The sequence below is a fragment of the Solanum stenotomum genome, chromosome 7 (genome assembly GCF_019186545.1).
Source record: "Solanum stenotomum isolate F172 chromosome 7, ASM1918654v1, whole genome shotgun sequence".
NCBI lineage: Eukaryota > Viridiplantae > Streptophyta > Magnoliopsida > Solanales > Solanaceae > Solanum > Solanum stenotomum.
In genome coordinates this window covers 45,849,595-45,861,955 of record NC_064288.1, presented here as the reverse complement: position 1 = coordinate 45,861,955, position 12,361 = coordinate 45,849,595, and positions in this window count along the sequence as shown.

Genomic DNA, 12,361 nt, shown 5'->3' with positions numbered 1-12,361 from the left:
TACCTCACATAATGTCTTTTCAAACTTAGTATTTCTGTTTGTTCTTACTTGCTTGAATCAAATTGTTTGTGACATAATTACTTGAGACATGTCAATTACAAAACCTTGCAAAAACTAATCAACTTAGAAGTTTTGCCTAACTTCTAGTGCAATAAATCAAAATGTCAAGTATGTATTATTGAAAGGAAGTTTAATACCTTAGAATTGATTTACACTGACATTTGTCATATGAAGTCAACACCATCTCGTGGTGGGAAAAAGTGTTTCATAAATTTTATTGACAATTGCACTAGATATTGTTATGAATATTTGCTGAATGGTAAGGATGAATCAATAGAAACATATTGGCAATATAAAACAGAAGTTGTAAACAGTTGAATAAAAAGATTGTCATGATTAGATGTGGTAGATGTGGAGAATATCAATATTCTTTTGTAGAATTATATTTGGAAGATGGAATCATCCAACAAATTACAGCACATTCTCACCTCAATTTAATGAAATTGTTGACAAGAAAAAATCAAACTTTGAAGAAAATGTTGAATGTCCTATTTATAAGTTCAGGTTTACCACAAAATTTGTGGGGGTGCTATCATTATAGCAAAAGAGAACAACAAAAAATTTGTTTGTTCAGAAAGAGAGAAACAAAAAGTTTTGTTTGTTAGTAAAGGGAGTAACAAATTTAAAAAAAAAACCTTTTGTTTGTTAAGAAAGGGAGCAACAGAAAGTTGTGTTTGTTCAGGCTTTGTTGTATCTTGATAAAAAATTGTTTGTCGTCCCTTAAAGTTTATACAAGCAATAACTCTTGAAAGAGAGTGATCAAACAATTTCCAATATAGTCTATTTCATATGAGAAATGAAAATGAGGGAACTATTCCCAAACGGGTCAAAATAGGACCTAAGACTTTGGATTGTATGTTCATTGGATATGCTACAAATAGTAAAGCATGTCGATTTATGGTTCATTAGTCCGAACCTTAGGATAGTCAAGTGAAGGGTCTAAACGACCTTGGAAAGAACCAAAGGAGAATATACTTAATAAAGAGATTCGGAGGCGTAGTAAATGTCAATGGACAAATTACTTCCTACGAGTTTGATTTTGTAACATTTCTTCTTGAAAATGAGTCTGATATATTCTAAAAGTTATGTCCTTTGTGGACTCATTCTCTTTGAGAAAAGGCTGTCAATAGTAAGATAGATTTAATCTTGAGCAACCATACTTAAGAGTTAGTTGATCTTCCTTCAGAAAATAAACTTTTGGGTTCAAAGTGGATCTACAAAAGGAAAAGAAACTTGATGAAACTATTGACAAATACAAAGACAGACTTGTTGTCATAGGCTTTAGACAATAAGAAAGCCTTGTTTGACAAATAATAGCACTAACTAGGATTACATCAATTCAAATGATAATTGCGCTAGTTGTGAAATATGACCTTCAAATTCGTCAAAATGGATGTGAAAATATATATTTTTTAAAAATGGAAAATTAGAGGAAGAAATTTACATGGAACAACCCAAGGGCTTTGTGGTTCTGGTAAAGAAAAGAAAGTCTGTAAACTTGTTAAGTCAAAAACAAGCATCCAAATAATGACATGCGAAGTTTGACCAAACTATGTTGGCAAATGAATTCAAGATTAATGAATGTGATATATGTTTTTACATTAAAAACACTCAAAATCACAAGATCATTATTTGTTTTTATGTTGATGATATGTTGATCATCAAAAGAGACATTTCTGACATAAATGCTACTAAGCATATGCTAGAAAGTAACTTCGATATAAAAGATATTGAAGTTACTGATGTGATTGAAAATGTACTTGACAAGTTCAAGCATTTGGATTTCAATATTGTCAAGACTCCAATAAATGTGAGATTTGTACTTCAAAAGAATGAAGGCAAAGTGACTCACAATTGGATTGTCCTAGAGTATTGAGAAGTATGATATATATCATGAAGTGTACGCGATCAGATCTAGCATATGCTATTAATAAACTAAGTCGGTTCACGAGTAATCTCAATCAAACTCATTGGATGACAATGGAAAGAGTTTTGGAGTATTTAAAACATACTTAAAAAACTATTGTTTTGCATTATAAGTAATATTCAATAGTATTGGAAGAATATAGTGATGCAAATTGAATCAATAGCCAAATGAAGTAAAATCCACGAGTGGATATGTATTTACTCTTGGTGGAGGAGCAGTCTCTTGGAAATCTTCCAAACAGAGATGTATCGCTCGCTCTATTATGAAATCTAAGTTTATCACTTTAGATAAGGCCGGTAAAGAAGTTGAATGACTCCAAAATTTCTTGAAAGATTTTTGGCCCAAATCTTTTAGCTCCAGTATGCATACACTGTGAGAGTTAATTTGCAATATGTAGGGCATGGAGCATGATGTATAACGGAAAGTCTCGTCATGTATGACGAAGACATAATATCGTTAGAGAACTACTCTCTAGTGAAATTATCATAATTAACTGTGTAAAGTCAAAGGATAATGCCACTTATAAAAGGCCTAACTATAGAGGGAGCTGATAGATTATCAAAGGGAATGGGACTATGGCTGAGAACAAGTCACTGTGGCGGTATCTCTACCTAGAAGACTGGAGATCCCAAGATCTAAGTTCAAGGAGATCAAACAAAGTCATTGATGACGGTTCAACATTGTCAAAATATTTTTTATAGTCCATTCTTATGACAAAACAGTTTTCAGTAACAAGAATAAAGGCATTATGACTTCTTAATGATTTCTAAGTTTGATACAGGGTATATCAAATGGTGTATCTAGGGGATAACACATTTAGAAATTACCTATGTAAGTGTGAAGTGTAAGACTCTTGAAGGAGAATCTGGTAAGGCCAGTTCTCTATGCACTTGTAAACCAAGTCGTGTTCATGGCTGAAACGAACAAAACAATGAGAACCAAAAACAGTTCAAGGATTGATTGTTTGCTTATGTTGTCTAGGTATACACCAAAGCTCGACGATTTAAAGATATCAAATCTACCGATTGACCGAGTCTATCCGATATATGTTCACTATGGAAAGTTCAAAGGAAAACCCACTTTTCCAGAGGCAATCAATCCTTAATTACGAATCACATAGTTTTTCATGCATATGTTTTAACAATAGCCATTCCCTATTCATATGGGGGATTGTTGGGTTTTAAAGGTGTGAACAGGAAATGAAGGGTTGTGACTCTCCTGAAGAGTTGTGACTATGCCGAAGGGTTGTGACCTTTATGAAAAGTTGTGTCCTTTCTAAAGGGTTGTGATCGTTTGAAAGGTTATGGCTTTTTCAAAATGTTGTGACTTTTCTGAAAGGTTGTCTTCTTTCCAAAGGGTTGTGACCTTACCCTTTGTTGGCTATAAATAGAGAGGTTTTTCTCTCATTTTTCTGCATCGAATTCTTCCCTTCTTTTTCATACATTTCTGACAAAACAAAATCGATCGATCGTGTCTGTGTGTGTGATTTGTTGCTGTCATTTTGAGTTCGTTGAAATTATCGAAGTTTGAGGTACCTCTAATTTTTTAATGGTTAATCCGTTTTATTTTGGGAGGAATTAATCTACAACCTCGGGTACTTGAGGGGATTAAATTTCTTAAGGGCACATAGTGGGTTTTGTGGACTCAGATAGTTCTTTGTGTTTTTCTTTTCATCTTTTATTATTGCTGATTTGCTAATCTGAATACAGGAGATAACATATATAACTTAATAACTCCATTTCTTGTTCCTGAGTGAAAGGTACCTTATTTCCTAATACATTGCTGTTACTTAAGTCTTGGGTCCAAAGATAATGAATCAGTTGACTCTCAAAATATAGGCACTCCTAAAGTTAGCGATAAACATACATTGATCTAAATTTATTTTCACGAAATAGGTATACACGCATCGATAGAGAACCCAAAGAAGAGCCTAAGAAAGAAATTTATTAGAGACAGGACACAAGTACCCCCTAGATTATGATCGAAATTCAGAGACACACCTTAACTAAACTAAGGTCCTATTACCACCCAAACCCATCTTCTTCTTTTTTTTGTAATTTTTTTACACCTTTTTGACTTACGTGACATTCAAACATCTCCCACGCACCTCAACTACGTGGAGTCACAAAGTTTGCCACGTAAGCCAAAAGGTGTATAAAATTACAAAAAATAATAATTTCAGGAGGTAATAGGACCTTAGTTCAGTTAAGGTTTGTCTCTGAGATTTCGGTCATAGTCTAGGGGTACTTGTGCCTCCCAATTTATTATAATATTTATGAGTTGAAGATTTCTTTTTCCTTATTTGATCATCTAAAAATAATTTATTTACATACGCCACACTAAAACGATTCAATCGAACGTATGCATTAATAATTTTTTAGAAATAAAATCTATTATCTTTAAAATATGTATTTTCCCTGGGAGTGTAAACTTGCAAATAATATAACGTGAAAGGTTTTATAGTTGTTAAAACTATTTGTATTATTTTCTAAGTTATTAAAAATTCTAAAAATTATATTAGTATACTAATTTATTTTTATTGTCATTTACCTTTTTTTTTTTTATATATATATATTTAGTAATTTGAAAGCAATTAATATTTAATTTCTAATATCTTTAAAATTGACAGTTTACCTTGTATATATTATAATGAATCTTTTCATGTAAAATTTTATTCTCTTATATTTACTAAACTAGGGAACTTACCACGCTTCACGCGGTTTTTAATACATATTTTTGTTGAATCTGCACATTTTCACACGATTGGTATAAAAATTACTTTTTACTAATTTTTTTAAAATTAATTTTAAAAAATATCAAAAGTAGATATACTTGAAAATTTCCAATTGTTATTTTTTTACGGTATAAACGTAATCAAAATAATAAAGTACGAAGACATATTTCAAAGATCATCTTTAGTTTCTTCTTTTAAAACTAAAACAAATACTATCACCAAACTTAAAATGATACATAATCATGGTCAATAACTTGTAGGGAACTTAATTTACATTAATTATCCATAATTTGTGCTCTGCTCTATCTTACAGAACATGGAGAACGTGCTTTTTTATTTGCAACATTTGTTATAGAAAAATATTTAATGAGTTAACCATCAAATGCCACACACATTCATATGAATTTTCTATGATTATATTGCATAGGTACAAGATGCAAAGAGCTTTTTAAAGAATAATTATATCGCTGATTGAATCATCTTAAGATAGCAAGAATGTGTGTGTAACATCATACATTGTAGTCAGGTATACACTATTTTTGAGATTATCTTTCCATAGCCTTGTCTTAAGCTGGCTAAGATTAAGCTAATAGAAATTTAATGGCCATTCTTATAGAGAAAAATACTATGAAATGCAACAACGACATGCCTAGTGTACTACCTCAAGTGGGATCTTGGGAAGATAGGATGTACACAGACTACCCTTAAATTTGTATGATTGTGAGATACATGATTACATAACATCAAGTAACGATAAAACATAAATTCACATTGATGATCTACAGATACAACATGATCATATTCTAGATGAACCAGTATTTCAAAATACATGTTATTCAAGAAACAAAGGTGAAGACAACTTCTACAACACCTGTATCATGCAAACTTCATTTATCTGTGCATACAGTCTATCTGCTTTATCGAAATAAAAGAATGAGAAGAACAATAAATATTCAAGTGATAGGAGAAAATTTTGTAACTCAGATATCTTTTCTCTAGCAAGGGCTATAACACGTAACAAAATTATAAAACTCTGTGATACGAATATCAATAATTTGATCAATGACTTGGTTGAACCTGGAATAATACAATGGTTAGTACTAATACATACACCACCGAGTGAGAAAAAGAAAAGGTTTACCTACATTCTCAACGTCTTACTTTAATAATCTGAGGCAACAATTCACCAAGAAAAGCATATTAACGGAAAAACGATTACAAAATCATACAACGGGACCCTACAACATTGGACTAGGGGACCTTTTTCTCTAATCGACTCACGTATGCAGAAGACGTGGCTTGATTTTTTCTCATAAGAGACTCTTCTTAGAAAACATGTGTATTAAATTAGTTGAAAGCCTATTTTAATTATTTTCCAATGACATTTTAGTTTGATTGCTAGTAATTTATAAATTACTAATTACTTGCATATATTGAAAAAACTTTACTACCCGCTTGAAAGCATAAAACATTACATATTGTTGAGATGTGCTAACTCACAATGTGCTATAGTATCAGGTCGAAGGTATACTGGAGTGCAGTAAAAGAGATTACAAAGAACAGTAAAGGCAAAAAGTTTTTACGTGGAAACCTCCTTGCATAAGGGAGTAAAACCACTACCTGTACTCATAGAATTTCCAACTGTTTTCACTAATATCAAGCAATAAGTGAATATAAACTTCAAATACACTACACGAGATTAAACTCTTAATCTCACTACGAGTAATAACTTTATTACTTAACCGAGCAAAAGAAATGCCTCCATTGCCCACTATATTAACTAACTCTAATTAATATAAATTTCACTTATAAGACACACAATTAACTCTAATTGTGTTCCTGTATTTGGTACACAAAGAAAAGACTCGATGCGTTTCTTTATAGATGAGAAACAAATCTTACAATTTCAACACATTACAAGCGTTTAGACAACAACACTTAGAAAATGCCCTTGATAGCTTTATCATGTCCCTTGTTGTGTGCGTGTTAAAACTTGAGTTCTTCAAAGAAAAATATCACACTTTTTGAATGAATAATCTTTGTTTGTTTGTTGTATTGAATATATAAATGAACCAAGGATGCATCATCTATTTTACAAACAACCTCGTCCATTCTCATTGGAGGAGTACATTGTCCTTCTCACCTAACCCTAACAAGATAGCTTTACAATTGTTCACCATTCAGACTTGGACGAGAGAGATTCTACCTAGGACCATGTCCCACCCCTTGTAAGAATCATCAACACATCGATACTACATTTCCCCCCTTTTTGATAATGACAAACAAACAACTTCTGCATGTATTATTCATTCATATCATTATCATTCCCCCTATCTCCGTTCCCTTGTTGCCATATTCTTCCTGTCACCAATACCCTCAACGTACATGTAATATATTCCCCCTTTTGACATCATTGAAAAGATAAAATAGTAAACATATGCAAGATGTTCAACAAACGTTAGGGAACCCACAGCCATAAACAATACAGTATCAACAAATAGGCAAAACAGAGAAGGAAAAGACATAACATAACAGGGCATTTCATTAGGATACGACAAGTATCACAAAACTCTCTGTTATGAGTACTACAGAATGAAGAGCACAATGCCATCGGAAAACAAAAACATAGAGGAATGCTTTATAGGACGGGGAGGAAATATTTTCACACTACCTTCACCATTAGACAAAATCTTTAACTTATGCCAAGATGTGTCAATATATATAAAATCAAAATTTAACCACTATATACAATATAATTTTTCGACGAAAGGGTGTCTCTTGAAACCCCTTGGCCAAGGGTGGGAGCGCACCTGTATTAGGTGGTTCAATGGATAAAAATAATATTTTCTTCGTCTCATATTAGTTGATTATCTTATTAAAAATAATTGTCCTATATTAGTTGTCCACCTTACTAAATCAAGAAAACATTAATTATAATATTCTTATATTACCCTTGTAATTATTTTTTTTGAAAGTCTTCACATTTGTTTGTAAAATTTCTAAGAAGTTTTTTAAAGGATGAATTAGTAAAAATTATCTTCTTATTTATGATTTCTTAATATACCTGTAAAACGTTATATTATTTTTTCTATTATGAAGAGTATGTACTTAAAACTTACTATTAATAACGACTAAATATTTTCTTTCCTGTTTATCAGCTTATTCTAGTTTTAGTTTTTTCCAGTTTCTAGAATTATAGTTTATCTCAATCACTTTATTAATTCTATTTTATCTACATAGTTAGTATGTATAGATTTGGTATATATTAGGACTCTCTGTATCAGTTGGGTATAACTTGTATATACCGCACTACACAAGCTAATAGATAATCGATTCATTCTCTTATATCGCTTTACTCTTTATGGTATTAGAGCATATCTAAGTCTCATGAGTACATTCTCTCTTCTCCTATAACTCATTCTTTCATCAACTGCATGGCCCCCAACGTTTCCGTAATCAATTCTTATTCTAACAACAATGCCATGATTGTTCAGTTCAATCCTATCAAACAATTTCCCATTAAATTAGCTAGCAACCATAACTTCTCTCTGTTGAAAGCTCAAGTATCAATGTATATGTGTGGTCACAATCTCTATGGCCATCTAGATGGATCCATTCTTGTCTCCCCTTAGACGACTTCTCAAAATAATCAGGATGTCAAAAATCCTGCATTTCTTATTTGGTTTTGTCAAAGATCAGTTAATCCAAAATGTTATCTTAGCCTCCGTTGAACCAACTCTTGATGCCACTGTCAAAGCCGCCTGGGATGCTCTCGCATTGCATATGCAAACAAGTCTCAAACAAGAATCTTTAGTTCGAGTGACCAATTGGCCCGCGTTACTAAAGAAACTTGTCCTGTTGTTTATTATCTCCATCAAGTTAGATCATTGTGTGTTTGAATTTGCAACTTTTGGAGCACCAATATCTAATCCAGAACTCATCGTTAAAGTTCTCAATGGACTTGAATCAAAATTTCACAAATTTCTGCCGCTATCCGTGCAAGAAATTCCACAATCTCTTACGAAGAATTTTATGAAAAGCTGCTTGACCATGAGCTTTTTATCAAGCATGATGAGGCTAGGAAACCACAACCGCCTACAATCACTGCTGCCATAGCTCAATGAACATCTACAATTCCTCCTCGGAACAATGCCAATAACAACAATAGGCGTCAAGGTAACAATGCTTCCAACAATCAATCCTGGTGTTCATAGCCTTGGCATCCAAGAAGAAATCAATCACAACCATATAACAATATTCGTTGCCAACTTTGTGATCGTCCTGGTCACTCAGCCAAAGTCCGTCGTTCTCAGTTGCACAACCATATGCAAGCCCGCCCCACCACGCCCTGCCCTATCCCAATTGCCATCCTTACTTATAAGTTACATGTTAAGCAAGGCGATTTTTTTTATAAAAACAATTGTTTGTTAAACATGAAAAATCTAGACCTTTGAGTAATCTTTATTTATGAATTAAAGACCATGCACTTAAAATACCATGTTCAAGTTAATTAGTTAATTTCAGTTTCTACAGTATGTAATCTTCTTATAAATACAATTTTAATCCTTAGGAAATCACAATAACTTAGTTAAAGTTTCTTCTTAATTTTTTTTTTCATGTCACAAAGTTGTATTCTAGGAGACTATAGTTATTTCACATTTTCAAATCATTTAGGGAAAAACAAAAGGTTTGTTTCAGATTATTAAATCTATTTTGAAGCAGTAAATGATTTTGTGTGTGTTCAAATGCATCGTGTTGTAATTAGTCTCGTGAATTGCTTTATTTTTTATTATGAAAAATGAAATGTAGTATACCGTTTTAGCATTATCTACTTACTTTATATACATCATTGGAGATTAATCGTCCTCTCTAACTTTTTATTTCCTATCTTTTGTTTGCATGAAAACCAAAATCAAAGAGTCTCGTGTTAATACTCGACGTTGCGGCAAGATATGACATCACTCTTTCACTCACATATCTCTTGCCTCCTTGCGCTTCCAAGAAGAAAAGAAGTGGGAGGGCAAGAGGAATTCTAGAACCCCACATTTACTTCATCACTCATTTCCTTCTTTCTCTTAAAAGAACATCCAAATCATTGGGGAGAAAAAAAGAACAACTACTTTATATTTTTCTTATTATCTTGTGATTAGTTAAATTATTCTATCCTTTTTCTTTTTGTGATTGCTTATTCAATTCAAGATAATTGGTTGTATATTTGAACTAAAGGGGTAATGGGGATGTTAAGTTCAATGAATTTTTTATTTTATTTTTGTGGGAATAAATCTTCTTTCCAAACTCATAATCTAATTTATGTAATGTATTGATCAATATATCTCATGCAATATCTAATTATTTAAAGATAATATATAAATAAAATAACAAAATTAGAAATATCCATATAAATAAATAATAAACAACAAAAGTCTAAACAATGCGTCCTCATAATCCGAAAGTGTCATACTAAAACTCTAACCTAAAATTTCTCCCCTATATAATTCCCCTTCGCTTCACATCCGAAGTTTCAGAAAACTACTGTTCAAGATTTCACTCGAGTTTCTTGGTTTTGCTTCTCGTATTAGAAATCAAGGGTCGTGAAAAGCTCTCGTGTCTTGTTGTCTCAATTCCCTGCCCTCTAAAAGGTAATACTCATTTCATTTTATGAATCTATTGTTCCTAATCTATTGACATGTTTAATTCTCGACTGTATGAAGCATTTAAGTGTGTGGATATTTGAAATGTATTCCGAACTGATTTCACGACCTTAATTTGTTACTGTTCTTATTTTTTGGCCTTCATAGCTGGATCATATTTGGTTTCGAACTCTTCTGTTTATATTAGTTTGTTTTAGATTATTTCAGTTCTTGTTTTCTTTCAAAATCGTTACCTGCTCCTCTCTTCTGATTGATCTGCCTTCAGCTTTCTATCATGTTGTTATAAAATCATATAATGAGCCGCTTGGATTGAATGGTTTTGTGGTTTAAGTGAATGATAAGCCTAGAAGTTAGTTTTTGCTTTCTTTATTGGAGTAATCATGCATTTAGATTGGATGTTTACCTCTAATATAGTCTGTGTTTAAGTGTCGTTATTCGAATGAGCTGCTTAGCCTTTCTTTCTGGTGATCTATATAATATATGGCGTATTAGATGTTAGTCGTTGAATTCGCTGACTTGATATACCCGTCTTGTTTTGCTCACAATGAACAAATGTTCGTTTGGTTGTGATTTTGAGTACACTAGTTGTACAATTTGTTTCTTCATTGTTTATCGTAATTTTGGCTGTCTCTCTCTTTCGTTTTTGATTCATTGTTATAGATTCTCATCTATGTTAGCTTAATCCTATAGGGTTGATTTCTGTTCTCGCATAACTTGAATGCTACCCATGTCTATTTTGACTTTAACTCATGATACCAATCACTCCCCGAGGCTACCCCCAGGACACGGACACATGACCTAGGATCACGAGTGACCCCAAGCTAACCCTGCTGGCATATCATAAGCATACTAAATAAACTGAACTAAGGAAATACTGTGCGGAAGCTAATCATCATGTAAACTGAAATGATGGGGAATACCCATAAACTATCTGAATATGTAAAAACTGAGACAGTTTAACAACAACTGAAATATAACACCCCGTATCCGAAAATAGAGATTTCAGATTTCTGGGGTTACAGATTGCACTCACGGACACCATCCACAGACCGTAGATGGACTCACGGTCCGTCCTGCAGGTCCGTGGTTCGTGACAGAAAACTTCCCCAGAACTCAGTCAGAAAATTTGGCTAAGTCTCGACTCACGGACAGACCCACGGTCCGTAGATCAGACCACGGTCCGTGGATCGAGACTTCCCTTACCAGCCTCTGACACAAACTACAGTCGACCAGCACGGACCATAATTCGATCCACGGTCCGTAGGTCTGACCGTAGATGAGGTTAGCAGCTAGTTAGATGAAAAATATTGATGGGTCAACTTCAGATGGTCATCACTTTTAGCACAAAACTAATTATGTGTCCCATGACCTATGGTTAGATAGATAATTGAATTATATTTCCAACGCCACTGAGTTTGCTAAATTCCGACCTCCGAGTAAAAAGTTATGCCCGTTTTAGTGAAGCCCTATCGGGCAGACTCGACCTACGGACCCAATCGACGGACCGTCGATTGATTGACGGACCGTCAGTCACTCCGACAGCAGCTAATTCAGGGGTCTTTTGGTCTTTTCCTATTTCATTTAACCCCTAAGATACGTCATTTAGACCCTAAATCATGAGGTTTTAATTAGTTTAAGCCTAGAAACATAATTAGAACTTACCTTAGTCAAAATCATTAATCAAAACTTAGAAAATTAGAATCAAGAAGGAGAAAAAGGTCAAGAACCCTAGTTCAAGAACGCAACGAGGTTTCTTCAGTTCCAGCCCCGAAATCGAAAGATTTCTCCGTGGAATTCGTCACCAGGTATGTGGGATTTCACTAGTGGGTTCCTTTCGCCCATTAGGTCCCTAGAATTCAGTCAGATTCTTGATTCCATGATTATGAACAGACCTAGGGTTTCTAGAATTTGAACAGATCATTATGAATTAGTTATTTAAATGTTCCAAATCAGATTATCATGTTATTGCTCAGTTTATCGCATGAATTT